This window comes from Pezoporus flaviventris, unplaced genomic scaffold (genome assembly GCF_033815535.1).
Source record: "Pezoporus flaviventris isolate CSIRO_AGI_PZ_B2104156 unplaced genomic scaffold, CSIRO_AGI_Pfla_v1 ptg000005l, whole genome shotgun sequence".
NCBI lineage: Eukaryota > Metazoa > Chordata > Aves > Psittaciformes > Psittacidae > Pezoporus > Pezoporus flaviventris.
The window spans coordinates 20315193-20341751 of NW_026892553.1; the positions used below are offsets into that span (position 1 = coordinate 20315193).

General features: G+C 52.9%; 1 protein-coding gene across 11 annotated transcripts in view; it reads left to right on the forward strand.

Moving 5' to 3' along the window:
- Positions 1 to 9235: 9235 nt before the first annotated feature.
- MBNL3 (muscleblind like splicing regulator 3) overlaps positions 9236 to 26559 on the forward strand; it is a 75794-nt gene continuing 58470 nt past the window's right edge. For 3 of the 11 annotated variants that reach the window (XR_009742029.1, XM_061446278.1, XM_061446279.1), the window contains exon 1: positions 9512 to 9623. The gene's annotated coding sequence lies outside the window, so the exon portion shown is untranslated. Of the gene's footprint in view, positions 9368 to 9511; positions 9624 to 10356; positions 10665 to 26559 lie in introns of those variants that run through there. The other 8 variants (XR_009742030.1, XM_061446273.1, XM_061446280.1 and 5 more) reach the window with 5 other exon arrangements.

Genomic DNA, 26559 nt, shown 5'->3' on the forward strand with positions numbered 1-26559 from the left:
CCAAGCTACAAAGGGAAAAAAAAAGAGATATTGAAAGGATTCAGATGTGCTGGGCCAATTCTGCTTGGTATTCAGAACCAACAGGGAGAATTAGAAACCTTGATGTTTAACATCCATGACAATTTAGGCTTTAATTGAGGTGATATAATGCAAATCACTTTCTCTGGGGTTTAATAGCTTTTCTATTCTCTTGCTTCACGGCTACTTGCAAATGTGAGCTCCTTGACTCTGCGACTCCTTAGACCACTAAAAGAGCTATTTACTTACACACCAGTTTGCAGGCAGCCTTCTGCTTGTGGAAGCTGCCTGCTCCCTACGCCTGTGGGGATGGAGATGCACCATTAATAATGTTTTGAGTGTCTCAGCTCTCCTTGACCGAGAAATTCCTTCTCTCTCAGACCTAATGAAAAGTTTAGACTTTTTAATCTATTTTCTTATATTAGACTCAGAAAATAACCTTATTATTCTAATGGGTAGTTCAGTCCCTGTGGAAGAGATGGATAAATGAAAAAATCATAGGTGAAAAATAGGCCAGAGCTGCTATTACAGCAGTCTTCCTGACCTTTTAAGTTTTGGTTCAGAAGCAAGGGAAATGAGACTGTGAGGCTGCAGAACGCAGCAGCTGAGCATGCAGCACCCATGCTGTGCAAAAGAAGAGAATTCCTACATTTTCCCTGGAAGTTTTAAGTGCCTGCTCTATTATTCAATCTGTTTTAGCCTGCATCTGTTCAGTGCGTGTTCAATGAGTGTTAAATCATATTCTGGACTGTACACACTAGAGGGAGCTAGGGAAAAACCAATCCCCAGGCTCCTGCCTGCTCCTGCCCTCTCCCAGGGGAAAATGGGTGTCCTTGAGGAGCAAATCCTGACAATAGCTGTTTGGGGATGTCGGAGGAGCAATTCTGTTGGAAGTGCAGTGCACTGCTTGAATACACTGATGGTGGTCAAAGTTTTAGGGGGGAAAAAGGCTTTTCTTTCATTCACATCAAAATCACAGCATCCCAGCCTGGTTTGTGCTGAAGGGACCTCAAAGCTCCTCCAGCTCCAGCCCCTGCCACGGGCAGGGACCCCTTCCACTGGAGCAGCTTGCTCCAAGCCCCTGTGTCCAACCTGCCCTTGAACACTGCCAGGGATGGGGCAGCCACAGCTTCTCTGGGCACCCTGTGCCAGCGCCTCAGCACCCTCACAGGGAAGAGCTTCTGCCTTAGATCTAACCTGAACTTCCCCTGTTCAACCACCTCCATTTTCCTGACCACCATCAGACTTGTTTATAAAAGCTGACTTATGATGACAGAGAATCGTTTTTCCCCTCCTCTGGAAGCTGATATTAGGAGCTGGAGATCTAACCCTCATGCACTGGCAGAGCCTTGAGGAGGTTAAGGCATGGTGAGGCCAGGCTGTGCTGTACCACTGCTCTGAGGGCTGTGTTTTCACTACTTGCACTGGTGGCAGAGCTGGGGCAGTGACTGGAACAAGGCTGAAATCAATACAGAGGTGTGAGAACTGCCCCTGTGCTGTTATTAATGGTCTTTACAGTGCTGCATATGTGAGGCCTGACTGATAACAGGCTCAGGCTGTTTGCTGTGCTGTGTTACAGCACAAGGGCACCATTGTTGCAGTGTGGAGCTGTCTGTGCTGCAGCTCGGGCGAGGGCTGCTTCTGTCTGCAAGGAAACATCATGTCCTGAGAAGGCAGAGATATTTCCTTCGGGATGACAAGGAAAGGGAAGCTGAGCAGTGCTCTTGTCAAGTGCTGTTCCACTGATAAAACAGAGCACAGAACAAAAGTTTTCTGCCATCAAACAGGGTTATCCTCAGCAAAGGGCACACAACATTTATGTATTTATCACCTGTTGCTCCATTGGCTTTATTGTGCCCACAGCTGTGGAACATTTCAAAGGGGTGTGGGCCTAACACTGCAGTTTCCCAAAGACCTGCCACTGGGGATAAAGGAGTCCAGCAACAGGCTGGGAGAGAGAAGCAGACACTGGCTAACCAGCCAGGGAGGCTTCCCAGGCTTTCAGCTGAGCCATGGCACTGCAGTGGGTGGGATGCTCTCCCTGTTCCACGTTGAGCAGAGGTGGGGTGAGGAGTAACAATGCTTCTCAGCCTCTCCCACAGCCATTAGAGCACCTCCTGTAAATCACAGGGGGAAAAGACTGGCTGAATAATGCTTGGAGATAGCAGCTGTGGCTTGGTACGGTGGGGGGCATGCGGGCTGGGCTGCTCGGGATTGAGTCCAGAGCAGTTTTACCTTCTAATGAGTGCACTTCAGCCTGGAGCAGTGACACTGGAGGAAGCAATGGAGACCTGTTTGGGAAAGGAAGATCCCTCCTGAGTATCAGTCACATCCCGAGTCCACCCAAAGAGGTTTATTTACCTCAGAGATGCAGACATCATTCCAAGGTGAACTGAAACGTGCACCAGACACAGCATCTGTCCGCGCTGTGATCTGCAGGGAAAGGTCTCCAGAGGGGGATGAAGCTGGCTGTGTTTGGAGGTGATGCCACGGTTTGGAGGGACACACCAGGGACAGTGTGCACTGGGGCTCCCCTGCATGGGGAAGTACTTCTTGGATGCTTCTCAGGCTGTTCGAAGGCAGAGCTGAGCACTGAGGGACACAGTCGTGTCCTGTGTGTAAACTGCTGTAGCTGGTTTCATTAGAAGCAAAGGCAGCAGCAGCTGAAAGTAGAAACCCTGCTTTCTGTGGCTTCTGTAGGAAGGCTTCCCATGGAGCCCAGGAGCAGCAGCTGCTCTCCCAGTTTACACCACACAAACAGACTGCCTTGTTTCATGATGTGCCCTTTCCCCGCAGCAGATACTGGATGGGCAGCCAGTGAGAAGCAGCAGGGGAAGCCCAGCCTGGCAAAGTGCTCCTCTCTCAGCGTGCATGGCAAGGGGCAGAGCGTGCAGGGGGGTGCTGGCAAGATGGGGGTCCCAGAGGAGCCTCGTGTGCATGGGAAATGCCCTGTGAGCTGGGCAAGAGCCAAGCAGCCAGGTTGGCTCTGCATGGCTGGCACGAGCGCCGCATCAAAAGGGACTTTTATCCCTCGAGTCATCAAACATGACTGTGCTAACGCGAGGGAGCAGACAGCTGAGTAGGCAGGGGCCATTTTAACAGTGCGGTAACAGCTTTTTGTTTCTTAACCAGGATCATACCTGCAAATGGCTGAACCGATCTCTGCGCCTCGGGCTCCTCTGCGTCAGGTGCTCAGGGAGCGATTGCTTCCTCCGCTGATCCCTCTGCAGTAGGCACTGGGGTTTGAGAGCTTCCTCAAGCCCATTTACCCTCCCACTGCTCCCCTGGTGTAGCAAAGCAAAGGGGCTTCTGCCAAAGCTCTGCGGGGCTCTGCTCTGCCCACGGGTGACCCGAATGCCTGAGCACCAGCGGGTTATTAGCCCTGGCTGGAGGCAGAGGCTGTGCCAACACGCGGGTTCCTCTGGCGCATCGCTCGGTGATTACAGCTTGACTCAGCCTCACGGTGCTTCTGCTCTTCCCATCCAAGCCTCTCCTGGGAGCCAGAGGTTCTGGCAGGCTCTTCTCCAGCGTAAGGCAGTGTCATTGGGACTGGGGTTCATTCACCACCCCTGTCTCCTGTGTGCCCAGACTGGCTGCAGGCTCCGGCCATCCAGGGCGAGAGGAGCCAGTGCCAGCAGCGGGTGAATCAGCTCCTTGCTATGTGCTGGGCTTGGGTGGGGTTCCTCACAAAATGCCAGTTCACTTCCAGAGAAACATAAATCAGGCCGTCGAGACAAGCTCCAGCCCCGCAGATCCCGGCCGAAAGGCCAGGATGGGGCTTACAGCTAATTAAAAAGGGAAAGTCGAGGGCATGTGAAAGCAAACCCCAACTGTCTGTAACAATTATCCCAGGAGCAGAAACTTTCCCTCCTCACTCGGCTGATGACAAACAGGGGCGCAGCCACCCCCGGGAGCTCGGGCCCCTCCTGCCTCCCCTCCCTTTGAAGCTCAGTTTCCTTCCCCTCGGCAGTGCGGGACGTGACTGGGGACAGCGTGTTCATCCCGTGCTGGTGCTTGGGCTCTCTGCGGGGCTGCTCGGTGTCCTCCCTGCAGAGCAGCTCCTCTGTGGCTGCTCAGGAGCGGAGGGTGACAACAAGCTGCCTTGTTCCGTTCAGCTCTGTGTGGGTGACTCGTGTGGGCTGGGGGATACAGGAACACTGTGGATGGATGGAGGGACCGAACGTTGTCCTGTGTGTATCCCAGCGCATCGGCCCGCAACGCAAAGCTCCCAAACCCTCTTGTTTAAAACAGCCAGACCTCCCTTCTCTGCTCCCACAAACAGAAAGCGTCTCCTCCTGCCCTCTTGTTGCTGATTCAAGTCAGCTCATTTACAGGCCTGAATACCCAATGGCTGGGGTCTTGTTTGCTGCATCTACCTGATGCTCACAGCCACCCACAGCCCCCTGCGAGCCCTTGCTCCCCTCCGGTGTTTCTACCTCTGACGTTCCACTCCTTCTCCTGCAAGCCCTGAGAACAAAGCTGTCCTCCCCACGCACTCAGGCGCTCCCTTTCCCTAACCCAGCTCTGCAGTGCACAGTTATGAATAAGAAATGACAACATCGCGTTCTGCCCGCACCATCACATCTGTCACTGTCACCACCGCACTGCTTCTGCCACCTCTCAGTGTTCCAAGAGGGAAGGAAAGGTGCGAAATCCCTCCCTACCTGCCGGAAGGAGGGAGCGATGATTTCCCTTGGCGGGGGGGGGGCAGTTTGATATCGTCATTCCTGGTGATTAAAAACTGCTATTTGTGAACATTCGGCTGCTAAAAATAAAGGATTTCTAAGACTCCACTGGGTTTTCTCTTATGGAAGGTGTCAAACTCATCCCGGCTTGTCAGCCTTTATGTAAAACGTCATTTCCTAAGCAGTGCTCAAGGCCTGTGTCTCTGCTTACCCTTTGGTAACACGTGTAAGGTTAATCCTCAGCAGTGGCTGTTAAAAGCAGCCTCTGCTTGAGCAGGGCTAGTTTTTGAAGACTCATTCTCAGCGTTCCCCATAGCAGGCACAGTCAGAAGTGCAGGAACACAGTGAAGGGCCCTCCCGCAGCAAACACCGGGTCTTGTGCTGCAAGGGGAAGTGATGTGCAGAGGTGAAACCCTCTGCCTGGTGCATTGAGGAGCTCAGGACAACCTTCTAAAGAGAACTTTGCAGCAAGAAAAGGCAACACAACAGCAAGTTAGAGCTGGAGGCAGGATTTTATGGTGGGGTCCTTCCTTCTGTGTTTCCCCTGGGGCTTGTCGCAGCAGGCATGGGAGCTCTAATGGGTTGCTTCTCCCCAGAGAGCAGCAGAGGGGCAGAATCCCTCCCCTCAAATGCGCAGTGTTGTGCAAATCCCAGACCAAGTTACCCAAGGACAGGCACTCCAGGCCGCATCCTGCACCTGCTGCAAGCAGATCACACGCTTCTAGAGCGTGCAGCCAGGTGGAGATGTAAAGCACCATCTCCACAGAGCCTGCCCCGCACCAAACACGGGCCGTGGCATGAGTCAAAATGAGGGACACCAGCAAATAATAGACTTCACCTGCAGAAGAGCACTAATTTGCAGCTGTAAATCACCTTTCATCTGCAGATCACAGAGGCGTCTCCAGCAGTGATTAACGCTGCCCTGCAGCATCCCTGCCCCATCACCAGCGCAGGGCCATGGTTATTGCACCCGCTGGCACGCGGCCACGTGTCCTCGCAGGCACCTGCAGGAGGGACCTGGCTCACAGGGCTGGTCCTGCTCCACTTCCCGTGGCCACGGGCACCAAGGTGTCCCCAGCGTGAGCAGTTTGGGGTCTGCTCCCACAGCAGGGAAGGATGGGCCGTGAAGGGGTGCAGGAGCAGAGCCCTCTCTGAATCCAGTGCACTGGTGCCTTGGGGTTTATTTGGTGTTTTCCATGTGGACATCACTATTTTGCTCCAAGCAAGCTGGAGTGAGGAAGGTTAAGCCCATCCAGCAGCAAATCGCCCTGGCAGGGTTGTCAATAAAGAACGGCAGGAAAGTGTCTAATTCCTAAAGCTTTCCTATATGTAAGTGTGTACATGTGTATTTAAATATATATATATATATATATATATATATATACAGAATATTTTCAAAGAAGCCAGGGGTCTTTAACCTCAGAAGTTACCTAAAGGAAGAGACAGGCACCAAGCACTTGTTACCTCAGGCATGGAGCGCAGAAGACAGGTTTGCAAGGATCCATGTGTGGGGCTGTTCCTATCCCAGCCTCAGTCCCCTCCTTCCCTGAGGTGAGGCATCTTTCCTATGTACAATGAAATAAGCTTTTCTGGGAAGAACTTCAGTGTGAAAGGGAAAGATGAGGAGTGGCACGATCAGAATTCCCTGCCAGCTGTAGGTGTACCACACTCGCCTTCCCTCCCCCTGGACCGGGGATGTACAGCACACACCCTGCAGCACACCAGCGCCGGAAGGACACAACGTGAGACTCTGGGCTACAAAACCTGTCTGTTTTCAGTTTTCAGTGAGCAAAATCAAGCAGAAGTTACTGGGCTGTGTGTGGGAGTTGAGATGTAAGGCTGTGACATAGAGGAGAGGGGAAGCAGGCTGCAGAACGTCCATCACCAGTGCTGAAATCCTGCGTGCGATCACTTTGCATGGCTGAAAACAGCTCTGCAAGGTGCCAGGGGCCAGTGCAAGCCGGCCCCTGGCACCGCGCAGCTCCCAGCACTGCTTTACTGTCACACCAGGAGTGTTGCTGCACCAAGAAATTACAACTGGACTCTGCTGCTTTGTCCGTGCTACAAGCAGGTAAATTAAAGGTTAGGGAGATTGTAATTCGATTCAGGACATAGCGAATGCTGGCGCAGGAGTGAGCTCTGCAAGCCCCAGCTGCCAGTGCCTTGCTCCGACTGCTGCACGGAGTGGGATTTGTTTCCCTCGTTAAAAATAACCTTGTTTATAACCTCTGCTTCATGATTCAGCTCTGCTGCAGTCAACAACTGATCACCATCAGAGCAGGGAGCATCACGTTTCAGGAGGAAGGTGCAATGGGCCGTGGCAGCTCAGGGATGCTCCCTGCAAAGGGCAGTTTGGCTGAGGAAATGAGGGTGCATTGACAAAGGGCTGCTCTTTTTGAAGAGCAGCTCTCCTGTCTGAGGTCGCTGTGCCAGATCCTGACCTGCCTGGAGCTCCTGCTGTGCAAATCCCCACTCATGGCTTCTGTCCCACCTCATCACCATGAACGTGGCCCTGTGCAGGCCCAAAGGTACAGACAGACGTGGTTTTCCTGGTTCCTCTCCTCCTTCTTGCCTGTAGGTCAGAGCATCAGACATGCATTGCTCCTGATGGGGCAACCCGGAGCCCTACCAGTGGCACAGCTACCGGTTTTACGTCTAAAGCAAGGCTCATTGCCAAGAGAAATCTCCTACAGAGCCCCCCAAGCTTTGATTCCTGGCATTGTGGTGTGATGTGTCTCATGAGCAGCACGGCTCTCCTGCCTTTTAAGGGCCATGTTGTCAGGGTTTGCTCGTTGCTGCAGTGTCTTCCCTGCAAAAATCAGGATTGCAGCTGCAATCCTCATCCCATTTAGTGACTGGAAACAGAGGTGCAAAATAAGCATAACCAAGCTTTTCCGAAAGCATCTGCTGAGAGCTTTAAACTGTCAGAGGGGGAGTTGAGATATAAAGATGGAACTCGATGAGCTTTAAGGTCCTTTCAACTCAAACCAGTCTGGGATTATGATTTTTGGCTAACACTGGAGTAAGGTTTTGCTTTCAGGTGCATCAGCAAGTGATGCGCCCATGGCCACACAGATCATCAGTAGCAGAAATCGTAACAGAAGCGAAAGCAAAACCCCTGAGACACAATCTGGTGATGCAAATTTGAGCTCACCCTTTCCTGTTTTAGGAGCTAATCCTTTGTCCTTGCAGCTAAGAGGAATTTTCCATAAAAGGGATATTCTTTCAAACACATCATTGTGTTTAATGTTTAACAGGGGGATCATTACGGTTTTATTAGCAGTACGCAATGCTTTTTGGTGTTCAGCTGACTTTGCAAACATGAACGGATTGATCTCAGCCACGGTGGTAACTAGGCAGAGAGGTGATGTGCTCCTGCGGCTGTCAGCACAGGGTGCAGACATGAGGCCCCTGCTTTGCTGCTCTGACCACCGACACCGGCGTTTCCATTAGCGCTGCTGTCGGGGAGGAACACTGCGCGCAGCGAGCGTCCTGCTTCTGGCTGAGCTCACAACGTAGCAAATGTCACCGAACCCCATGAAGCGCTGATTTACAAATATTAAATGCACGATTGGCTGTGTTTTTCTCAGTCATCCGGTAGTTGCTGGTTGTTTTCAGCTCACCCCAACCAAACCGTGGTTAAATGGTGTGTATTTGTGGGAACTGGGTGCTAAAGTCAGCAACAAGCAGCCAAAGGCCGTGAAGGGTTTAAAGGCCACGTTGGCAAAGAGTGACTCCCGGAGAGGCCCGCCAGGAAATGAGCTCCTCGTTTGCAGTATGCAGAACATGTACGCGCTCCATGATTTACTCGCTCATCTGCTCCACATTGCGCCTGTTCTCCCTCGCCACTGTCCTGGCGGATGCGATTGTCTCCTGCAAAACAGGAGTGAAAATGAGCGCTGCAGCGTGGCAGGGCTGGGTCAGTACCCAGGTAAGGGCGGCCGAGCCCGGCAGGACATGGCCCCTCCGCAGGCAGCGCTGACAGGAGCGCTGGGGACGGAGGGGATCCATGGGGTGGGTGCGATGGTGGCTTTAAGGACACTGGATGCGGCTCGGGGGATGCAATGGGCGCTTGTGGCAGGGAGGAGACACAGCCCCTTGGTGAGGGGTTGCGGTGATGGCTTTGGGGGTGAGGTAGGTGCGGTGAGGGGATGTGGTGGTGGCTTTGGAGACCGGGGAGAGGCGTGATGGCAGCTTTAGGGGCAGCGGGGACGCAGCGTTTGGATGCGATGGTGGCTTTGGGGACAGCGGGGACACACCGGGGGCATGTGATGGTGGTTTTGCGGACACAGTGCTTGCTGTGGTGGTGACTTTGGGGACAGGGAGGCATCGGGGGCCAGGCTGTGCGACGCTGTCCTTGGGTCCCTCGGCCGGCGCCCAGCTGCGGGCCCACACGGCCCAGCAGACCCTCCGGCGGGGCCCGTGCGCGGCGCTGCACCGGCGGCGGGTGCGCGGGGCCCGGCGGGTCGGGTCGGGCCCGGCCCGTTGCCATGGCAGCAGCCAGGCGGCGCGGCGGCGCGCGCGGCCGGCGGGGCGCGGCGCGGGCCCGGAGCGTACCATGTGCGCCCGGCGGCGGGAGGCGGCGGAGGGGCCACGACGGCGGCGGCTGGTGCCCTGCTAGCTCCGCCACGGCGGGACCGGCGACCGGGAGCCGCGGCGTCAATGTAAGGGCAGCGGCGGGAAGGGGAAACGGGAGGGGGGAACCGTCGCTGAGTGGCATTTCCACGCCGCGCGTGGCCGCGGGGAAGGGGGGGGGAGAGGGCGGAGGGCGGGCGGGAGGCGTTAAAATGGCGGCGCGCAGCCGGCCCCCGCGCTAAACCGGCCCCCGTGGTTCGCCCCGTGCCGCCGCGCGTGGCACGGTGCGGCCGCCCGCTGCCTGCTGCTGCTGCTGCCGCCGCCGCCGCCGCCGCCGCTGCTGAGGTAAGGCCGGGCCCGGCCGCGGGGCGCCGGGGCCGGTTGTGGGGCGGGCAGGGGCAGGAATGTCCGTGCTGGTGGCGGCGGCGGCGGGGGCTCGGCGGCCGCTGGCGGTTGTCCCGGGGCTGCCGGCGCGGCTCCTTGGCGGCTCTTCGCTCCTTTGTCTGGCGGTGGCGGCCCGGCTCCGCCGGCGGCGGGAGGGGCGGCCGGAGCGGCGCGGTGCGAGGGTGTCGCTTCGGTCTTACCCCCCCCGAAAAAAAAACTGAGAGGGAAAACCCGCTCCCAAAGTAATCCCGGCCGCCGAGCGCGCCCCGGGCGCTGCCTGCGCCTCGCAGCGCAGGGGACCGCGGGCTCGGAGCAGCGTGGAAGCGGAGTTGTGCCGCTGGAAGGGGTGCGCGGGGGGGTCCTTCCTTATTTATTTTTTATTTCTTGCTTTTTTTTTTTTTGCCTCTTATGAAGACATGCGCATTTGTTCAGTCTTGCCACCGCACTGGAGTCTGCCTAGAAACAAAGAACACAGCCTGGCGAAGTTGATGCTGGCTCCCAAAGTGTCTGGCTTCCCCCCCACCCCATCCGCCTTTTCATTGACTTATGCCATAGTTAAAACGCGGAGATAATTCCTTGCGTTATTCCCCAATGGCTGCGGATGGAAACCCCCCATACACAGTATCCATCCCCCCCCTCGCCCCTGCCAGCCCGGGTTACGCGTTTGGGAAGGTGCAGCCATGCTCGCTAGGCCCCCAGCGCCGTGGGGTGACAGCTCGCAGGAGGTGTTGCTTTCCGACGGGGAGCCACCCCCTTGCTGAATCATCCCGGAGCCATGGCCGGACGGCTCGGCCGCCGCTCGGGGAACGCGATGTTCCCCTCTCGAGCATGAGGTGGTGGCGAGGCGAGGCGCAAAGGAGAGACCTGTTTGCATTCGGCTCAGGCGCGGCGCACGCTTGCAGGGAGAAACCTTTCCCTTTCATGGCAGCCGGAGCTGCGGGTGCAGTTGGGAGCTCACGGACGAGACGTGCGCTGCTGTAAGGAACATCCCCTGCCTTTGAGGTAGTGAAACTCCAGTCCGACTGCCAGAGCCGGCAGCTTTGGCTCCTCTGAGGACTCCTCTCTTGCACGGATGGGCTTCGTGCGAGATCACCCGGCTTGGGAATTCATCTTGCTCTTAGCAGTAATCCTGGGATACGTGTCTGTGTCCATGCTGTTTGCCTAAAACTAATTTGTGCTGTCCTGGTGAAAGTCATTGCCTTTGTTACTGCAAGGAAATAATGACTTTACCTTTTCGGGTCGGATGCTGAAGTGCTGCCAGGTATCCTGCCTTTATTGAAAACGTATGGGAAAGGAGGGAGAGGTGGGATGAGCATTTTTGAGCTGGGGTGTATCAGGTAAGACTAAATTGCAGCAGTTGTTGGACACATAACGAGATCCTGTAATTAGCCGTAGTCTATACGGTGCTGAAACTATCGAGTGTCTGAGCTGGAGCAGGCTGAATTAAGCTGGCACTTCTGGGATTATGCAGAGGCAGAAGTAATGCAGTTAAAGTTTCCATACAGCAGCTTCCATGGGGTTGCAGAGATGTTTTCCCCCTCGGGGTCCTCCTTGTGGGTATTTTGCTTTTAAGGTAGTACGTGGAAGCTGCAGTGGTGCTGCTGTCCACGTTGGAGAAATGCCTTACATGGCACAGTCCTTGGAGCTGTATTTACTCAGGAAGGTCCAAATCGTGCACCTCAGCTCCTAAAGGAAGGACTTGGGGGTTCAGGTTTGTGCAGATCTGATGGATTTAAAACTTCCCTGCCGCCTCGCTCTCTGTACCCCAAAAATGATGTGTGGTGGTGGTCCTGTGCCCCACTCCTGCAGTGGGGCAGGGTCCCCGCGGGGCTCTGGTTTGCTGTGGGGCTGTACTCATGCATGGCAGTCACACACAGGCAGACCCAGGAGGCTGTGCAGTTACGGCGTGTGGGCACCAGCCCTTCATCGGGTGCTAATTTCCCTTGGTGTGTGCGTGTGTGTGTATATATATAGACATGGTACATATTTAAATGATGTGATTTTAAAGTAGTGATGGCCCAGAAAAGTTTGAGAGCTATTTCAGAGTGTTTCTCTCTGAAAGACAATGGACTGTGCAGAAGCTTCTAGGTATTATGGGCTGTGCTTACGACAGGAGAGAATAGAGTCAGCCCTCTCAAAAGGTAGCTGAGTTTTCCTGGTTCAGGCTGCATGCAGCTCTGTGCCTGTGGCAGGCCTGGTTCTATCTTCCAGGTGGCTTGTGATACGCTGGCAGGGGCCCAAAGAAGCCGTGGTGGTCTGTAAGGAAATGAGCCCCTCATTGCTGTAACCTTGGGGCTGCTCAGCCTCCTGCAGCGTCTGCCCCGGTCAGAAGTAAGGGTGCTACATTCTGCCCACCCCTGATGGGAGTGAGGGGTCCCCATGGGGAAGGAGGGAGTGGATCTGGGGCTGCCCTCCCAAGGAACGCGACTGAGCAGTGGGGGTGCTGGGCAGCTGTCCATGTGAGGTGTTGGGGTGTCACATCCACATAGAGGATTTTGTAGTGGGTTTTGTGCCCGGTTCCACTTTACCAGCAGTGGTGACCTTCTCTGCTGCCTCCTTCCCTGCTGGGGAATGGCTGGCAGGAGGCTGAAATGATATTCTTAGATTTTTACTGACCTAGAAGTTTTCCCTTGGGCTTGCCCCAAGATGAGTACTTGTGCTGCCACCAGAGAGGAGAGTTTGAGAGGCTGTTCTGTGCCTTTAAGGGAATCTCAAAGTGGGGGTTAAAAACTTGTGGCTCGAAGCGGGGGAGGTTGGATTTCATTTGCAGCACAGCTCACAAATCGGCTCTGAAGCTGGTGCTGTGGTGGAAAATGTGGTCCTGCTTCTAGCCCTTCCCTTCAGTCTCTTCCTCATCCTTGTGGAGCAAGAACAGTCTTGCAGAAAACAAACCAGCACTACTCATTTTAGCCATCACTGCTTTCTCGGTTCACCTCTCCATATGGCCATAGGAGCACTTGTGTTGGCACAAGGACCTGGCATGCAGGGGCAGGACAGGATGAGGCTGGACTGCTGCTTGTATTAGCAGCCCTGGCTTATGCTGAATTAAACGGGTGGCGAAACCGCACTGCTTGTGTCTTGCAAATGGCTCTTTCTTCATGCACGAGTCAAACCAGGGCTTTCCTAGTCCCCAGTACCCGCAGCTTAGTCAGGAGCCTGGGAGCAGAGGGAGATGTTCTTTGTGGCCAGTGCAGGTGATGATCATGAAGCCGCAGTCATGCCTGATGCCTCAGCAGGACACCCCTCCTGCCGTGCTGGCGCTGAGAGCTTGGCTTTGGCAACTCACTGTGTGACTCGGGCGTGTTGGGAAAGTGTGCAGCCTCCAGAGGAGGAGGCGATCCTGACCATGAGCATACTAGAAGTCACGTGTGGGAACTAAGCTGAGTACTAGAAACACGAGGCTGCTTGTTTGGAGGGAGGCTGTGCACTGAAAGCGGAGTTTGCCTAGATCTGTTTCCACAGGTAGTCACAGGAGCTGTGGCCCTCTGCTGTGCTCTGAAAGCAGAGGCTGGATGTCCAACTGTCACTGCAGACGTGGTGGCACCCTGCATTTGGGTTACCCACATCCAGCTTCGCAGCACCTAGCAGGCAAACCATGAGGAAAGTCTTGAGCAGGAGAGAAATGCTCAGCTGGGGAATGGAGGCAGTGGTGGGGAAAGGATGTCTTCACTGAACAGTGTGTGTTTGCTCTGAAAATCCCTTCAAAGCTCTGAAGCTCAGGCTTGCTTGATCTGCTCTTTGCCAGACGCAATGCTTCGGGTAGGAGCGTCAATTCAGTGTGGACAAGTCGATGCAGGAGTTGTTCCTTCTTAGGTGATAGGGAACCAGTTGCCCATGTGTAATGCACTGGATTGCTTGTTTGACTGGTTGGGTTTTTTTGGGGTGAGTTTCTTTTTAATCAGTGTAGTGCAGAGCTGTGGGCAGTACACATACATCCTTCTCGAGGGCAGTGCCTGATCTGTCACACGGTTTAAGCACGGACTTGTCTCTCTTGCTGAAGCGCAGCCTTTAAGCCGGAGCATTTATTAGAACAAAAGACTTTGTAATTCTGTTCACCTTTAATGCAGCATCACAGGTACTTTGTGCGTGTGTCTGCTCCTGGAACAGTTCCTCCTGGTGCCCCCTAAGCATCGAAACTCTGTAAATACATCCTTTAGGTTTGTTTTCTCTAGGTTCCTCTGTGGGTGCAGATTGCTGCTCCGTGACAGATGATCTACCTGAGCTTGTGCTTGTGATGCTCTTGCAGTCAGGCATCTCTTGCTTGCTAAGCTGTTGCGTGTTGTTTAAAAAGGAGTGTATCCTCCCCTTTTTCCATGCCATCTTCCAGGAAGGATTGTCTACCCAGAGTGATGTTATCTTCCCCCATTTTAAATGGTATCAGCAGATACTTTCTTTTTCCCTTCTCCCATCCTAGTGGTAAGTACCGAGCTGTCTTGGATTACTCACACGGAGCAAATCTGTGGCTTGGCCTCCAAATTACATGGCTCTACTCAGCAAGGGTGAGGTCCCCTCCCTGGAGCCCAAGTAAAGGTGCCAGGACCTTACTTTGTGTGAAAGCACATTGACTGATACGAAGCTGCAGACCTGGTGGCCTCCTGAGCTGGGCGGTTTATGTCTGAGGGCTTCTGAATGCATAAAATCAGAGCGACTGCGTCTGTGTAATCCAATCTGCTCGTGAAAGCCTCGCAGAGGGCTGCGTGCTGCAGACATAAGCTGTGTCAATAAGAACTCTATTCACCCTGGAAAACAGCCTCGTGATCGGCTTTGACTGGCAGCTTCCTAAGGGAGGGCCTTTCCTGAGAGAGCTCCACTTTTTGGCGGCACTTCTGACTGCCTTTTGGACTCCCACTTGGTGTTCTTTCCTTGCCTTGTGTGCCGGGAGGGTGCTGGGGCAGAGGGTGGATTTCACACAACGCTATAATGGGAATGGGGGGGGGGAGTTTCCTTCCTCGCAGCGCAACCCCTCTGCCAAAGCAGTACTTAGGAACACGGAGGCAAAGGGATTTAAGAGAACAAGAGGTAGGGCTGTAGGCTGCTCTGTGAGGGGGTGCACCTGGAGCGCGCTCGGGGTTCTTTCCTCTGGTACAAAACCCCTGTCCTTGGAGAAGTCTTGGGTGGTAATGGACAAAATGTGCGTGTTAATGTGCTTTCTCCCCTTGGGTCTGCAGCTGTGTGTGTTCCTCAGCAGTGGTGTCGGTGCAGTTCCACCCTCAGCAATGCTGGCACAAAGCTGTACCAACAGCTGTCATTTCCTGGTAGTTACTTTTGAATAAAACTCAAACAAGTCGGAACTCTTATTCCGCTTTCTGAAGTGTTCTGCACCATTTTTCTTGGAGGAAAAATCTGCTTGAGCTGCTAAAAATGCTGCTTAGGAGCTTTTCTGAAAGCAGGGTTTAATCAATATATCTGGTTCTGAGCCGCTGTTCAGTGCAGTGTTTGTGCAAATGGCGTTTCCTGTTGCATTCCAAGGGCGAGACTCGGGGTTTGCTCTGCTCAGGTCTTCCCCCCTTCTCTCTGGCACTGAGTTACCAAGAAGGACACCGGACTGTCACTTTTGGGTGATTCTTTGTTCCTGCAGGTCCCTTGGTCTGTCTGTCACTTCTGTTTTAAAGCTTCAGCTCCGTGCTCAGGTGATGAGTTGAAAATGAGCTCATCTCTCTGTCTTTCTGGGTTATTCCTGTAGCTGCAAATGAGAGCTCGGGAATACAATTAGGATGTAATATGCACAAACTTAAAAAAAACCCAGCCCAACAGAAAATGAAGTCATGCAAAGCTGTTATTTGAGAGAAATGCAATTATGCTTTGAGCCAATTGAGGCTTGACTTGATTTCCCAGGGTTTGCTGGTGATGAGGCAGTAAAACCAGAATTAACTCTTGAAATACGCCTGTCCCGAGCAAGGAATTTGGCTGCTGAAAACCCAGGAAGCCACCCAAAGCAGTGGAATCCCCTCGCAGGAGGCCCTGTGCTGTTTGCAGTGGGTGAGTCCTGCACTCCCATTGCCTTGTCTCTCCCCAGCTGATTCCCTGCGATAAAGCCCTGACGTTGCTGCGGGAGCTTTAATACCCGTCTGTGAGTGGTTTAGGTGGGATCGGCCCCCGGGCAGAGCCGGGAGGCCAGGGATGGGGCAGGAAATGCTGGTTTCTCTGCTGCTGCTCCCGAGGCGGGGAGGCCACTGCTGGGTGCTGTGGTTTTACTTCCTGTTCCCGAGCTGTTTGGGTCAGAAGTAGCGGTGTTTTTCCATATTAAGATGTTTGGCTTCTTTCTGAAGGCAGCAATAAATGTCACACCATGCACAATGCGCTGCTTATGTTTCAGAGGTTCTTTATGGCTGCCTTTGACTTTTACTTTGGATGGTGAAACTTTTAGTAGTACCTTTCTGCTGCATAGATCTGCTTTTCAAGGCAAACAAAGGTTTTATTTTGTCTTTCTGGTTTGGAAAGAACTTTCGAACAGATGCTGGAGAGGGACTCTTCATCAGGGCCTGTAGTGATAGGACAGGGGGTGATGGGTTCAAACTGCAATAGGAGAAGTTCAGGTTAGATACAAGGCAGAAGCTCTTCCCTGTGAGGGTGCTGAGGCGCTGGCACAGGGTGCCCAGAGAAGCTGTGGCTGCCCCATCCCTGGCAGTGTTCAAGGGCAGGTTGGACACAGGGGCTTGGAGCAAGCTGCTCTAGTGGAAGGGGTCCCTGACCGTGGTAGGGGTTGGAGCTGGAGGAGCTTTAAGGTCCCTTCCCAAACCACCCTGGGATCCTGTGAAATAGCTCACAGGCCTGTAGCTCAGCAGGAGGGAGCTGGCAGGTCTGACCTGGGGACGCAGGGACACCTCAGCCTGCTTCTGCACTCCTTGGTCCCAAGGAGATAATGCTGCAGGAGTTCATTGAGATGCTGGGAATTCGTTCATTAACGTTTGGGAAGTGATCTTTTGGTGGAAGGTCCTGGGACTGCAGGGCAGGGTGGTGCTGGTTGTGCTGTGCAGGGCTGTGTCGCCGGGGGGAATGCATGTGCATTGATGGACTGGTCATTACAGCGGCCCTAAAGGCTGGAATGGTGAGCTGCCGAGTGTCCCTGCCTTGCTGATGGGGAAGCCTGCCCTGTAAAGGAGACCCAGCTCACGCAGAGAAGCATCATGGCCTGCTGGGAGCTGTGGCTGGCTGCAGGGCTTCTGCTGGAGCTATTCTCCAGAGCACTCAGAACACAGCCTGCAGATTGTCACTGCAGGCTTTGAGATCCAAACCCAGTGGAGAAGAGGGGACTGGGCTCTTCCCTGGCTCTATGGAGCAGCAGAAACATTTCTCTTTCTCCAGATCTGGCCAAACCTCTTGATCAGTGCTGTTCACTCTTAATCAAACCACTTGGTTGCAGGATGTCCCCCCCCCCGGCTACAGCCAGCAGGTCAGGATGGATGGATCTCTATAGCCACACCAGATACCAGTGGGATCCTTTTAAATACAGTCTGAATGCCTTAAAATAAGTAGTAATCAGCAGTGCTGACCCGGGGGTTTGTATTGCACCTTCAGATGTAGTGGAGTTATTTCTGAGGTACAAAAAGAAACAGTAGCATGGATCCATCCATAGGGATACAGGTGGCCTGTCCTTTCTCTGTAGCCTCCAGGTGCTGGGTGTATAGCACTTGACCTCTGGATCCACAAACTGATGCCTCTGTCCTGGTGGTGACGAAGTCCCCCATGAACCCTTGGGTTCTCAGTCTTGGGTACTCAGCAAAGCACTCAGTGCCCTTCGTTAAGCACAGGCCTGATAAGGAGCTAACGTTGGTTGTGCTGCAGGTCATGTCAATAAAGCCAACCAGAGTGGGATGGATGGTGAGCCCCTGCCCTCCTGCTTACCTGCAGTGAGGTGAACCCCTGCTGAGGCAGAGCCATTGGCTGCTCCAGCTCCCAGGCTGTGCCACATGCCCTTGAGGGCATCACGAGGAGCTGAGCCTGCTGTTCCATGCCCTTCACATGGGTTTTGCAGCTGAAAGATGCGCTCTCTGTCCTCCCTGCGCTGTCCTCATTCCTCTGCTGTGTGCTTGGGCTCAGCTTGGGCTGAGGGATTGGGCAAGAATGAGGCCTGGGCCCCACAGGCTGATGGAAATGGTGGTGAAAAGAGGAGCTGGAGGATGCCCAAGGCTGAGGAGAACAACTGCATGGCTGAGACTGAGCTGGTTGCTGACAGCTTCTCCAAGTAACCAGCTAGTTCAGTGAAATGCTGCTATAGCTCTGTACTGGATAATAAGAGTAATGGTTAATCCAGCCACTGCATAAGGCCATGTAGCAAGGCAGATGCTTTTTACCAGCAGTAACTCCCTTCTTGAAACTAAAAGACTGGAGAGTTGAGTTGAGCTGATCCTGTGCAATGGTAATTCACTGCAAACTACACTTCAGACAACTGCCCACTGGTTCCTGCTGTGCAGGTTTGGGGATGTATTGTCCTTCCCAATGTGGGGACCAGGAGAGCAAATGGGGAAGGCTGGAGTTGGGGGCCGTGGTGCAGCCAAGCACTCCAGATGCGGGGCTGCCAGGCAGGGATGTGCAGTTTGTTTGCCATGGAGTTTGCTTTTTGTCAGTAAAATGTAGATGTGAACAGGTATGAGAAGCTTTTAATATGAACATTCCTGATGTTCAGCAACAGAGATGTGGCTGGTGCCTTGCTTGACTCATGGTTTTCTTTTGAGCATCCTCAGATACTTCTTTGGCAGTAGAATCCCAGGCTGGTTTGTGCTGAAAGGAACCTTAAAGCTCATCCAGGCTGGATGCCATTAGGATGGAGAAACTTGCTCAGAGTTGTGCAGCAGCCACCTAAAGGAAAGAAAGGAAGGCAGCATGCTTGTTAAACTAACATTACATATGGGCTTTTACCTGTTTTTAAAGACATCTGGTACAACACGACTGCTGAGGGAGAGAAGTCCATTTCGGGGATTATTGGCCACATGTAACAACTTCGTGATAGGCAGAAAGTGAAGCTGACTCCAAATGGGAGCGATACAGGGAGGAAGGTAAAATCCTTAATACGCTGAATACTAGAAGAGTGAATTTAAATTCGTGTAATGTCTGTAATCTGTGTGTTATTAGCTGTAATCTGCTTCCAAGAAGCATACAGACTTGCCTTTCATTTTCCCCTCTCTCCACAGAACTGCATTAATAAGAGCAGAGTGTTTCTTCTGACCTCTGCGTTTAGACTCTGAGCTCCCAAGAGCACCAGTTTCTCTTCTGTATTTCTGGATAGCATTTGCAGGTAGTGAAAAACTGCCACAAGTAAATAGCAGTGCTGGAGGCATGTTACTGCAGTCCCAGGGCACTCAGCAAGGCTCTAATACTGCCTGATACTTATTGGAGAGTGAAACTGGGGCTACAGTTACTGAGTGTATGGGTGTTTTTAGGGTGGTCTTAAACCGGTGTGTTGCCTAAGTGGTTCTCAGTGGGGTGATCCCAGCAGGAAACCTGCAAGCTGGGAGAGGGTTTGGATGCTGTGGGTTCAGATATACATCTTTCGGGGGGGGGGGGTACTGCAGGGGAGATAAAAAAGGCAGTGGTATGGGTGGACTTGATGCAGTATTGTTAGCTGGATTGTGGAGATAGAGGTGAGACTGGCCTTAGGACTGTTCCTTTGAGTCTTCTGTGGGGGGGGGGGGGGAGTACAGTGGCACTGCTGCAGCATCCAGCACCATCCAGCACGTGGGGGTGGGAGGTTCTCACAGCTGACTCCATGTATCTCCCTGTACTGAGGGACAGAGCCTGTGCACACGAGTTTGCTTTGGTTCCTGCACGGATGTGATGCTGCTCATCATGGAGATTCAGGCACCCAAAACGAGAGAGAGAATTAAAGCATGAGATCTGCTTGCTCCTGACCTGAATCCCCTAATCACAGCCTGGCGTAAGTGAAGTTCTTAGGCTGGGTTGAGTAGAGGGCATCTCCACACAAGAAAATGTCTACCTGCCCTCCCTGTCCCAGAATTAGAGCTTACTCGTGATGAAACAGTTGTAAGGGGTTAAACCTGCTTTGTGCTGGACCTGCTGTGTGTGACTGCTTCCCTTGCTGCAGGCACCCGGTGAGGATAGGTGAGTGCTTCTGGAGCTCCCTGTCTCCAGGACACCTCCCCTGGGTGCCAGGAGCACATCCTGGTGAGTCTGAGCCTTTTACAGCTGCTCCTTCATTTGGTGGACTTGGATTAGAGCCTTAGTTGGATTTAATTTAGACTCTGTGCTGCTGCTTTCTGCTCCTCAATCAGGAGGCAGCTTGTGCAGCAGTGCGGCCGCTTTCACTGAGCTTGGAGCTTGCTTTTGGCTGTGGTGCCCCCCTAACCCCAAGCCAGTGGTAATCCCTCTCTTTCAGCGTCGTGTTCCCTTCATTCCAGGCTGTAAGGCTGCAGCAAGTGATGCAGCAAGTTCAAGTGGGTTTTTTCCCAAATAGGTGGCTAAGATGAAAAATCAGTTTTGGATTAAAGAAAAGAAACTTATTCCACTTTGGGTGGCTCCAGAACAAAGGAAAGGGAATTGTCAGCACATTTTTGCGTGGAGGTGAAGGGAAGTGCATTAGTTTTTTAGTGGAAAGCTACAGTTTATTTAGTAGATGAGAGGCAGAGATGCTTCAGCTGAGGGGTGGAGATGAAAAGGCAAACAAGGGGGGAGCAGGCCTTGTCTTTGTAAAGCAGTGCTTCAGGTTTGCTTTTGAACAGTCTGGAAATTCAGGTTAGTCGCTGTGAAAGTGAATAAATAATGTCTGTGGAAAGCACAGCCCGGCTCGCTCACAGAGCAGGGAGAGACATTAAAATACATGATAAAAGGACTTTTAAAAGCACATTGGGCTCAAATCCTTGGTCGTGTAAACTGAGGGAGCATCTCTGGTGTTTCTGTTACCGGAGGACCTGGCTGCTGTCTCAGTTTTCCTCTCTTTCCCTTCCTGTCCCCTCCTCCCGTGATGTGAAAGGTGTGCCTGTGCGGAGGGTTTCTTGCAGCACACAGTCAAGGGCTGTTGTGGAGCTCAAAGCACTTGATCCAGAGGCTCCTCCCAGCTCGATGGGGGTTGGTTTGTACAGCTCCCATGCGCCAGGAGAGCGTTGGGTCAGCATCCTGTCAGATACAGGTAATGGGGGTTTGAGCATCCCCCACAAACACAGCACCGTGAAATGTCTTTGAGAGCCAAGAAACACCGTGTGGTGGTTCCTAGAGGTTGAATTCACAGCTCACTGCCTTGGGATAAGCTGGTAACAGATTAGTTGCTAATATCTCACTTGTGTGTTGATATTTCCACTGCTGTTACTGGTACGTGACTGGGGCGTGAGGGTTTTGGGTCACAAGGTGGAGTGCATGAGCCAGATCCCACTCGGTCTTGATACCCTGTTTATATGATGTGTTTGGGGAAGATAGGACAAGTGGTTGCCCATCTGCCTCCAACCTGTGACTCCTGCATGTTGGCCACATGAGGACAGCAAGGACAAGTGTGGTGTACTAAAGAGCCACAAACTAGCTCTTATTTGGAGTGTACCATTGCAGTAAGTCTCTGGGCTGTGCCTGGTTAGGGTACTGTGGGAGGGTGATGCAGTAGCTGGTTGAAGCTCTCCATGTTCAATTGGTGTCTTCTGTTTCTGCTAAAGAATGAATAAGTGCTCAAGGCCGGGTTGGACGGGGCTCGGATCAGCCTGGTCTAGTGGAAGGTGTCCCTGCCCGTGGCAGGGGTTGGAACATAGAATTAACCACGTTGGAAAAGACCTTTAAGATCATCAGGTCCAACCTTTACCCAGGACTGCCAGGGCCACCACTAAACCATGTCACTGTGAGCTTTGAGGTCCCTTCCAACCCAGACTATTTGTCCTGGTTTTGTCTGCGTGAGTTAATTCTCATCCTGGTAGCTGTGTGTGCAGTGCTGTGTTTGGCTTCAGTGAGAATGATGCTGGTAACGCACCGATGGTTTAGCTGTTGCTCAGCAGCACCTACCCTGATCCAGGACTGTTCAGTCTCTCAATGCTCTGCCAGTGAGGGGGGCACAAGAAGCTGGGAGGGGGCAGGGACAGGACACCTGACCCACGCTATCCAAAGGGATGTTCCATACCACAAGTCATGCCCAGATATAAACTAGGGAGAGTTACCTGGAAGGGACCAGTTACTGTTTGGGTTGGGCTGGGCATGGGTCAGTGGGTGCTGAGCAATTGGATTGGGCGTCACTGCTGGTCAGTGTTAGTTTTCCTTTTTAGTTTTATATTCTCCCTCCTTGTTATCTCCCTTATCATTATTGTTATTATTATTAGCAGCATTATACTGTGCGTTAGTTATTAAACTGTTTTATCTCAACCTGTGGGGTTTACATTCCTTTGATTCTCTCCCCATTCCACCCAGAGGAGGGAAGCAGGGAGTGAGTGAGCAGCTGAGGATGCTGAGCTACCAGCTGGGCTAAACCATGACACTGTTCTATTCCAATGCCTGGATGAAGCTGGATGTATCAGACGGGGCTGTGGCTTTGGTGAGAGGCCAGGGCTGCATCCGAGGAAGCTTTGGGGACTGTTGATTGAAGGTTCCTGTCCTGCTGGGTAAGCTCTAGGGTAGGGTTTACCTTGCGGAGCATAAAGCGTGTGTTCCATGTTTGCTTTGTGGCTCTTGAGCATACGGGTGTGTTTGAAGTTCCTGCAGTTCAGAGGGAGCCTCATGAGCCCCGTGTGATCAAAAGTCTCCTGGCTCCGCAGGCTGAAGGGGAGGCTGAGCATAGACAGGCCCATGGTGGAGTCTGTGTGTTCGCTGTGCCCTTAAGGTAAAGGATTAAGCTTGCAGAAGAGGAACGAGGTCAGGTCTAGACCAAGGAGCAGGCTCTGGAATCCAGCCAAGAGTGTAAGTGAGGTTTTTCCTGTAACAGCATCCTCGATGTGGCACTTGTGTTGACTTAGCCGAAAGGAGGCTGACATCTGTAGGTCAGGCCTGATTAAAAGGGAAGGAGGGTGGAGAACAGCTCTGCGGAGTAAAGAGGATTTAGAGATAACGGTGGGAAGAGATGCCTGGCCCTGAGCTTGGCAGAATTTGGTTTGGCCTTGGGAATCTCCCCCTGTCTGGCAGCAGGGACCTCCTGATGCCCAGGTTCCTTGCCAGCCCCTGCAGCACTGTGGCTGCTGCTCCCTTCGTCCCCACTTCATGGATGTCCTCTGACCAGTCCCTTAAGCTCTCTGCTGCTGCTGCACAAGGGAAGCCTTCACATGAACCTCTGGCCTGCTGTGAAAACCCCACCATGAGGACAGCAGCCACCCTTCACCTTGTGTGCGACAGGGTTCAGGGTGCGGGCGCTTGCTGGGTGCAGATGAAGGGTGCTGTGCTGTGGTGCCGAGTGTTCCGTGCTTGAGGCTGCTTCAGAAAATGCTTCTGTGCTCATTTTGACCTCTCTTGTGTCTTCCTGCCTAAATGCAGCTGTGGTGGTGGCTGAGGGTGCTGGAGACTTTCTCTTTGCTGAGAGAGGAGGATGATGGCACTTGAGAAGCTCTGTAGAGCCCTGTGTTGTGTTCAGAGCTGGCTCACAGACACCAGCTGCTGCTTGCCTTCCCCACTGAGCATGCTGCTCTCCCAAGTGCTTTGTCACTGAGGATCATCTGTGGTGGGTGACCTGAGGCGCAGGGGTGAGGTGACACTGCAAGCAGTCCTGTGAAGGAGCGTGCTGCTGCAGGAGTCAGGAGTGCAACTTCCCTGTTCCTCTTCCTTAGAGTCCTTCAGAAACTGTTCTGATTTTTCCGTGATGGTTCCTTTTAGTGGCAAAAGGGTTTATTTGATTAGATGAAAACTTCTGTGGTAAAAATCTGACAGAAGAAGGGCACTTGGCTTCTCCCTGAAGCAATAGTTTCAGTTTCTAAATGAAAAATTTTCCTAGCAAGATAAAAATAGAGAATTACTTTTATGGGGAAAGTACTCATTTCCCTACTGGCTCTGCTTGGGCAGCCTTCAGCCACGAGGAAGGAGAGGAATTCCCCTCAGCTCTACTGGTCCACCATCAGCCCTGGTGGCTTTCCAGTGAGGCATCCAGAGCTACACTGGAGCTGGGCTTTGGCCCTCTGAACTTGTATATGTGAATCCTTATGAAAACTTGGCTGTTTCAATGCTGCTTCCCTCCCTGTAGGACCTGTTGCACCATGAAGCACGTCCAGTGGTGCATGGGTGAGGTTCTTCATGTTCCTGTGCTGGCTCCATTGAAGGAGCACTGAAGGCTGTGATGACTGCTCACATCAACCCATTACTAACTATTGTACTGAGGGCAATAGTAGCATAAGCACCAGTGCCCTTACATAGAGTCCTGGGCCTCTCTTTCAGAACACTGGCAATTATTTGGTGATTTTGTAGAAAAGAGATTAACTTGGCTTTCATTGTAGTCCCTAAATTCATCTCCAGCTGTGACAAGAGCCAGGATTGAAGCCTGGGTTCTCCAAACTAAAATGCAGGTAATTACCCCACTCCATCATGTGCCTGTACTGAGCTAACAAAGGCAGCACCTTCAGCAGACAGGCCCTGCTCACAAGTGATGCCAAGCCTTGGAGCTGCCTGCATGGCAGTGTGTTTGCTCAGAGCCTGCAGTCCTTGTCTGCATCCCTCTTCAGCTGCTTAACCCCTCGGTACTGCTGCCTTCCTCCAATTGAGAGACTTTGGGGCACCAGTGTGTGTGTTGAGCTTGAATGACAGTTTGTGTTATGACAATGGCTGTGGGGTCCCCCAAAGGTCAGAGTCTGCTGCAGAACTCTGCTGGGCTGACCCTGGCTCGTCAGGGGACGTGTTGGACATTGCTGCTTGCCACCTCTCCATCGGCTTGGGTTTAGAGGCTTGGGTAAGGCAGTGTGAGTGCAGAGCAGGGTGATTCCTGAGCAGGGGAGGATGCTGTGAAGCTGCCCTGCCTGGCCGCTGACCTCAGGTAGGTCACTTACACCTGGTTTTCTGCAGAGGGACAGCTTGGATTAAAGTGTCTTGATGCTTGAATCCTTTGCAGCATCATGATGTTGGACAGTTTCAAATAGCATTTTTCTTCCCTGTGCCATACCTCAGTTTGGCTGTTGTCCTGCAGTGACACAGGAGTTAGTAAATGGGAGAGAAGAACAGTCCTTAGTCTGGGTCTAAGCATTGGCTATAGCCTGTAGGAAAGTGTCTGCAGTTCAAAAACCATCAGGCCTTATTTTCAGCCCCTGCCATCTCTTCAGATCCAGGCTGCTTCCCGAAAGCCACACTGGCTGCTGTTGTAATCCAGAGGCTGCGTGTGCAGGCAGTGCTGGGTGCTTGAATGCAATCCTTGCACAAAACCTCATCTGTATGTAGATACCAGCACGTGAACAGTGGTGGCTGTGTGAGTGGATAAGCGGGTCAGGACCCCCTGAAAATAGAACCATATTGATGTTGTTAGCAAAAGCTGGGGAGCATGTTTTCCTTGGAAATTGTTATTCAATAACTGTCCTTGGTTCCTTTTGAATTAAACATAGCGTTAAGAATTGGCTTGCTGGAATTCTGACTGCTATGGAAGATTGGATGTTGGGTGGTTGTTATGAGCAGCCAGAGAAGCAGGCATGACCCGAGCAGCCAGCAGATGCAGAGGCATTGGCAGCATTGGCAGCAGGGAAATCGAAGATGAGAACCCGTGGAAAAAATATGTACAAGGTAAAAACTTGCACAGCCAGCCCTTATGCAGCAAATAAAGCAAGGTCTTGCTGACCTTGGCAGCTGTACAGGGCAGCCTCTGCATGAGAATGACTTGTGCTTAATATGCTAGAGAAATTATTCAGGGACAAATATCCCTGTTTGCTGCAGCGCTGGGGATGCCATCTTCTCCCATCTGCACTTGCAACACGAAGCGTTGCAGGCAGGGTAAGAGGAGCAGCTCACCCTCCTCAAGCACTTCCAGTTCTCCATGCTGTGGCCTGCAGAAGGAAACCTGGTACTGTCCTCACAGCAAAGCTGGGCCCTGCAGTGCCTTAGAGCAGGTGCCTGTGAGGGCTGGCAGTGCCAAGGTATAAAGGCAGTGTAATGGGGGTCTTCTTATTTAGTCCATGCAGCTTGTGTCTGCTAACAGGATGTGTGCTCAGCTTGGGGCGCAGAGGAGTGCTGTGCTCCCCATGCTGTGCTGTGCTGAGGCCCTGCAGACTGCTTAGATGCTGGTAGAGCTCTGCTTGCCCTACAGACCCATGCCGGTGCCTGCGTGCAGCTCCGGGGGAGCCTGAGCCCCCTCACCCGCTGTGCAGCGTGGGCCGGAGCTGTGGCACAGCCTGTGCATGGCCTCCCCCAGGCAGGGGGAATTGGGACAGATGGATGGGAGCTGGCTACAGGCTCAGCTCCCCACGTCCTGGGGCCAGGCCAGGGCCCGCTCTGCGCCTGCGCGTCCCTGCACTGGTGCTGCTTGCTAACCCTTGCTGCTTACTACTGCTGCTCTACGTGGGGTGTCCCCTCAGCCCCATAAACACCCGTGTTCAAGAGCACAGCTGTCTAGAGCATGAGGTGTCTGTGTGGGGAGAGGGGCAGGGCCAGCGTGTGTTGCTGTTGATTGTGGGAAGTGTAATTAATGCAGGTATAAAGTGTTAAATGTTAAATTGAAATGGGAGATGTAGAAGCAGTCGATGGATCAATTCCAAGGCTGGGATGGAATGCTCAGGCTTTCAGACAGTAACCAGATTTCCGATAAAATCTCCATTGTGTGTAATTAAAGGGGTTGAAATACGAAATCGGGTGTTATGGGAGTGATATTTAGATGATGTTGAAAGAACAAAGATCCAGACAGAAGAGTCTTCCTGTCTGCAGGCTGAGCAGAAATGATGTGGAGCTCAGGGGCTGTACCCAACTAGTGGCTGAAACCACAGAAATGGTGGGAAAACTGGGAAAACCCGTGCTGCAGTGCTGAGCATCTGCCTGGATGGAGAAGAGACCATTTGGACCTGATAGCTCCCTTTAGTCTGATAGC